This window comes from Oreochromis aureus, linkage group 3, assembly GCF_013358895.1.
Source record: "Oreochromis aureus strain Israel breed Guangdong linkage group 3, ZZ_aureus, whole genome shotgun sequence".
NCBI classification, from domain to species: Eukaryota; Metazoa; Chordata; class Actinopteri; order Cichliformes; family Cichlidae; genus Oreochromis; species Oreochromis aureus.
The window spans coordinates 101,095,181-101,102,233 of record NC_052944.1 but is presented as its reverse complement, the minus strand read 5'-3'; positions in this window follow the sequence as shown (position 1 = coordinate 101,102,233).

Sequence of the window (7,053 nt, the reverse complement as noted above, 5' to 3'; positions counted from 1 at the left end):
AGTGTACTTCAAATGCATACTCCAAATGCGCCGTTGATTTCCCCAAATATCAAGCGTGGTCCGGTGCACGCTTCGTGGTCCCATATATCCCACGATTCATAGCGCGGTGGTGGGTGTGGATAATTTTACCGCAAAATACGGCAGAAGGGAGCAGCCGAAGAGTGAACTTTCAAAAGTAAGTACTGAATATGATGTCATTTATTTATGTGCGAATGTTTAATAACGAAGAACATTAAAACATTACATGCTGCTGTAATATCCTGTAAATATGTGTGTGTGTGTGTGTATATATATATATATATATATATATATATATATATATATATATATATATATATATATATATATATATATATATATATATATATATATATATATATATATATTATATTTCCATTACCACAGTGAGATGATTTTAGTCTCGTGAACAACAATTGTTATTTACTAATCTTGAAATGACTGTTCAGTACAGAAATGAAGCCCAACTATCATGTTTTACAGTCCCGTGGTCTCAGCCTCAGATACTCAACTAATCAAAGTGATATCAGAACAAAAATGAGTGACCAACAAAACATTTTCTCCTTCATTTCTGTCAAACAAAGCTGTATGTAACGTTTCTCGCGGTTAGTATCATGGTTGCTAGGCAACCTGAACAGCGCGATGAAGGCTAGACCGTCCCATTTCACAAGCCTCTCACTTCCGCACTTCTCGTACTTATAGTACACACCGTACGTAGTACGCGTAGTGTGCGTACTTCAAGCATGCAGTCTCTTAATTGGGACACAGCCATAGTGTGTGTTCTCTCATGTTCATCACTAGTCCGTCTGTTTCTTCCCTGCGCTTTCTCCCGAAGTCTTCCATTCAGCTTAGTTTTGTTAGTCATTCCCAGTTTAGGTCACCTTTAGGTTTTGTTTTGCTTGCTGTGTTTCTGTTTATGCCACCAGACTGTAAATAAACCTCGCTCACATCCAAGCCTGTGCCAGCATCTGGCACAGAGCAGAGATTCAGATCTCCAAAATCAAACTGGCTGCATCAGGGCATGTAGTTAGTCTGAAAATTCTGCAGAGTTTCCTGTTTGAACCGACTTCGTGTTAGCCTCAGCTGTTTGGAGTTTCCCTTTCCTAAACTTCTACATTCTGAACCTTCTCAGCTCTGAACAGATTATGAAACACTGAATGATTTCAAGCACACACTTGTCTATTAAACGTATATCTTTGATTCTTTATACAGATTGTGGCGCTGTGGTCTGTCAGAGAGGAGTTGTGATTATCTGGCAGCATCGCTGAAGTCCAACCCCTCCCATCTGAGAGAGCTGGACCTGAGTAACAACAACCTGCAGGATTCAGGAGTGAAACAGCTGTGTGGTTTTCTGGAGAGTCTAGGATGTGGACTTGAAACTCTGAGGTCAGTCACCATGTTTTAGTTGTGCTGAGATGAATATGAAGTAAAAGTTTTGCTGACTGCAGACATAAGGCTGATATTATATTGATTCACACTGAGGATCTTCTGTTCTGCTTTCTACTTCTCTGGGTTAGTCCATTGACTGTAGCAGAAGAATGTTCACATTCCAAGCAGTGAAACTCAACGTATGGCCAGCGGCCCTCCACAAGGTGCCAACCGGGCTACCAAGCTTTCCTAATTCAGATTAACTGGGAACTGTTCTTCCTCACAGTTCTAAGTATCAGACACAACAATGAATATTCCGCAGTTTACTTTCTTAAGCAGGTCAAAAGTCACGGCACACAGTAATTAGTATAGAATAAATAATAGAATAACATTAGGTATTGCACAGTGGTGTTGGTGGTTGTGGAGGTTGTGCAGTCTGTTAATGGAGTGCATTTGAGAGTTCAGAGTTGTTGTGGCTTTTGGGAAGAAACTATTTTTGAGTCTGTCTGTCTATGTGCTCATGCATCTGTAGCCACGTTGAACAGGTCAGAACCAGGGTGGGAGCTATCCTTGATGATGTTTGTAGCTCTGCTGAGGCAGTTGGAGGAATAGATGTCCAACAGGGAGGGGAGAGGGCAGCCAATGATCTTCTATGATGCCTTGACTATTCTGTGAAGCCTCTCCCTGTCTGCCATGATGCACTTCCTGAGGATCCTCAGCCGACTTTACAACTTTTAAAAGTGAAGCCATGTGGTTCCTTGAATAAAAAACTACTTTTTAAAGTCTTATTCGTGTTTTTTATGATAAATGCACAACTGTAATGTGAAAAACTCCATTTTTTCTCATGTGTTTATTTGAAGCTGCTTCCTGTTGGCTTCAGCTGTTTGCATTTTCCATTTTCTAAGCTTCTACATTCTGAACCTTCTTCAGCTCTGAACAGATTATGAAACACTGAATCATTCCAAGAACACACTTTGTCTAATATGCTTACATCTTTCATTCTTTATACAGATTGAAGGACTGTGGTTTGTCAGAGATCAGCTGTGATTATCTGGTAGCAGCGCTGAAGTCCAACCCCTCCCATCTTAGAGAGCTGGACATGAGTGGAAACTACAACCTGCAGGAACCAGATGTGAAGCAGCTGTGTGAGCTTAAGGAGAGTCCAGACTGCAGACTCGAGGTGCTGTGGTCAGTAAAGTGTTGGATTGAGTCTGTGGTGCTTCTGCAGTATTGTACTAAACACAGTCAGCATTAAACAAAGATCCAGTTTTTTCTGTAAAGCTGCAGCTTCTCAGTGAAGCTGTGAGAGGAGAATGGTGACAGGCTTCAGGATTGGACACAAACACTTCCTGTTTCCGCCTGACCTTTCTACCTTTATGGTCACACATGCTCTGATCAAACACTGTCAACAGCCAATCAGCTCTCTGAAAAAACCAGCATGCAGACCAATGACTGCATTCATTTCCAAGTTTAAAGCAGTGAAGAACACAATCTGTAGGTGATGAAGTATTTAGTGAGACCAGATGTTTGGATGCAATTCCTTCAGTGAACAGCAGGAGCCATTACATCTGGATTGTTGGGGTTGTTTTGGGGTTCCTAAAGAGCTCAGAGTGGACAAACCAAGGTTATTCTAATGAATGAAAGTCCAAACTAAGACTAGGAGTGAAAAACATTTTAATGAACTTAAACACTTGTTTATATCCTCTGCTTTTCCTTCTTCTCTCTGCAGGTGGAGGTCATGGTAAACAGGACAGTGTGTGTGCTGAGAGAGGATGAGCTGTGTCCTGGTGATCCAGAGAGGTTGAAGCAGCAGTGTAGAGACACTCTGACTGGGCCATGTTACTGGGAGATGGAGTGGAGAGGAGAGCTTCATCCAGCAGTGACTAACAGAGGATTGTAAAGAAGTGCAGATGATTTTCAGTGCTGCAGACTGATGTGTGTTGTGTGTATCTTTTTTGTGGTGAATTTCCACAACGTGGTTGGCACGCTATCTGTCATGACCATAATCTCATCCTGGTCCTGGTGCGTTCCTATCCTTTCCAAAACAACCTGACCTATAACCCAGGTCATATAATTTACATTATATTCAGTCTATACATCAAATGTATTATTTAAGGTTTAAATGAATACTTCAAATATTGCATCATCCTCATGTTTACATATTAAATCTTCTATGTTCTAAATCTAGTCTAAGGAGCTTGGAAAGAAAAGCATCTGTACTTCTTTCTTTTAAAGAACTCCAGATGCTTTTCTTTCCAAGCTCCTTAGACTACGATGACCTGCATGATTGAGAACCTTCACAGACATGTTCTAAATCTAGTTAACATTCAACCATCACATTTATCAAATATGAGAACTAAACATTCAACTACTCACATATTTAATCAGATACTGGACATGAAGAGGTTATCTGAATGTTATATATTTTAAAATGTTTCTGAAAATATATGAAATCATAATAAATGTATATCATTCAAAGTTTACACTGGGTAGCAAGTGCAAGTTAAACTGAAGCTGCCTGTGTAGTAGCAGAAGCATTTTAGGAAAGTGACATTGCACTTTCTTTTTAGACATAAATGTCATGGTGGACGTTGAACTATCAGGGGAAAAGCTGTTAAAGTCATGATATCAGAGATTTTTTCATCAGATTTGACAAAATATTCTGAACATTAATGTTTGTTGTCCTGTTGACTTTTGAAATTTATGAAAATATGCACATACACAGTGGTTTATTTGGCATCATGAACACATGATCAGATTACAGAACTCATATGGAATCATGACACAAACATGGTGTCAGAGTTTTACCCCTGATACTGCTGTATAAACAGAAGCTCACTCAGGAACGAGGTCACAGAGCTCAAGTTTTCACTCGCGAGAGGGAAGCAGTTGTCTCCAAAACACTTCACACACATTATTCGTAGAGCTTGTTGCTGTATTACCTAAGAGAAATTGCTATATCTGGTTACAAAGTGTAATTGTGCAAGCATGGGTATACAATGTGTGTGGTTATATGATGGGAGTGCAGCCCTCCCAGGATGTTGTCGGTAGAATCTGTTCTTCTCAAGGCTGCTTGTTCCCCTTATCGAGGTCTTGCACGTACTCACATGCGTGGGTTACATAGAGAGAAAACAGAAGCATTCTAGCTTTATAAATGGCAACCTACAACACATGCATTAAACCTAACACATGGTTTTACCTGCTTTTAGTGACAGGCATTGGATTTCAAGCTGAGGATACAACGATGTGATACAGATTTACAGCACATAAAGAAGAAATATTAAACCCATCACCATATCTGAACTAAATCAAAACAAATATCCTGCTACAGTTTAATGATGAACCAATACTGTTGAATATCTGCTGATACAAGCAGGAAACTCATGTTCCCATCAAAGTGTCCAGTTTACAGGTGAATCCTTGATTTTTATCAGTAAGGGTTGATTTGTTTAATGAGCCCCGATCAAACTAAAGGATTTTAGGTGGAAATAATCAGGAGCCCTGGTAAAATGATCACTCACCCATCTGAAGAACCAGAAACAGACTCCACTGCATCGTCGCTCTGTCACATGAAAATGACTTTTCTTTCATTTGGAGGAAACAATGAATCCAGTAGCTCTTCACTGTTTGATGGACACACACATCAGCTCTTTATATTAAACATAGCTATCTGGTTTATCATGCACTGCTATAAGAAATATATGCCATATAATATAAATGATCATCTATTTAAGATTGGCCATGAAGAAAAAAATCAATAGATCAAATGTCGTCGACACAGCACCACTGTACCCACAAACATGAAATGATCCTGCAAGTTTGAAACTTATATCTTGTTTTTCTCTCGTGTTCATGGACACAGCTCTGCAGTAAATAATCATCTGTACTAACACACACTCTCTTTGTACTCAGCATGTCAATATTAAGATACAGATTTCCCCCTGACATAAAGAAACAGTGTAGATATCAGTTATGAAATTACTTGCTTACATTAACCCATAGAAAAAGGACAGGAAACACCTCACTGTGGACTGTCTATCAAGATGAAAGAGGAAGTGTAAATATAATATGTAAATGTAAGTTTTTACTGTTTGCACAGCCTTTTTCAAGATGATGCTGGTGCAGGAGAGAGCTGTGAGCAAAGCTTTGAACACCAGTACCTACTCTTGCATGAAAAGGGGATGTGAATTCCATGTTTGGTTTTCTCCAGTAAACTCTGAAGAAATACCTAAATTATCAACCTTTTTGTTCTTAATTTATATTACTGGGTGTACTGGTCAACTGGAAACTCTAAATTGCCCAAAGATGTGAATGTGAATGCAAATTGTTGCCTGTGTCTCTGTTAGCCCTGCGACAGTCTTGTGACATGTCCAGGGCCTACCCTGCCTCTTGTTGTAAGACAGCTGGGATAGTCTTTCTCAAAGGTGTTAAAAAGTGAATGTCCACAATTATGGACATTCAAAAGTGCAAGCTCCATGAACACGCACAGCTATGGATTCCAGCTGCGTTCGTAGTTCTGCAAACTTTGACCCCCACAGAGTCGAGGTTTTTACTTCAATCAGCTGCATTTCAATTTCGCATTAACTGGCATTAATTCAGCCAGTTAATGCGAGACAAATCCAGCTGCTCATTAAAGCTTTCTGGTTTAATCAGAAAAGAAAACATTGGTCCATGCACCTGAAAGTCCTAAAAACAGGGGTCCGTTCTTCGTACCTCGCTAAGTAAGTTAGCTGGATTTGAATGTTGACGATTTCGCGTGATCTTGGATCGTTCGGTTCTCCGAAGCTCATCCGGGACTTGCTGTCATAGCAACAGATCCGTAAGCGTAAACCTGCTTGGGAGCAGGTTTACTTTATGTAAACAGGATTAGATCGCGGCCACTCAGGTATGTCCGCTTCATTTATACGAAAGCAACAGCGATATTTCTCCACTGTTTTTCCATAAATAAATATTATCAATGTAACTAAAGATAATGCAGCATTTGATGCTTTTATTGATTTCATACAGATACATACAGGTCATTTCCTAAAAAAAGGGAAATGTACTATTAATCATTCTATTACATGTATTTGATTATTTCAGATGTAATTCATATTTTAGAGTAGTAATAGTAAAACACTTCGTGTAATCAAGATGAGAGACCACGGCTATAAAAGTGAAGGTGGATTTGGGAAGTCTGTCGCAGCCATGTCCTGTCCGTTTGTACGCGAGCAAGGAAGGTGCAAGATTGATAAGGAGAGTTCTCAGAATTCAGCGGATATTGCGGGATAGACAGGATCCTTTAGCTCAGCGCGACAGTGTGCACATAGAGAGATATCGATTTTCCCATGAGGGTATTATTTACTTAACTCTCTCTCTCTCACTCTCTCTCTCACTCTCTCTCTCTCTCTACATATATATATCTATATATATATATATATATCTATATCTATATATATATATATCTATATCTATATCTATATCTCTATATCTATATCTATATATCTATATCTATATCTATATATATAAAAAAAAAAAAAACACCCAGCGCGCCCCTGCGGGCGGTTTATCCTTCAAGCTCGGGTCCTCTACCAGAGGCCTGGGAGCTTGAGGGTCCTGCGCAGTATCTTAGCTGTTCCCAGGACTGCGCTCTTCTGGACAGAGATCTCCGATGTTGTTCCCGGGATC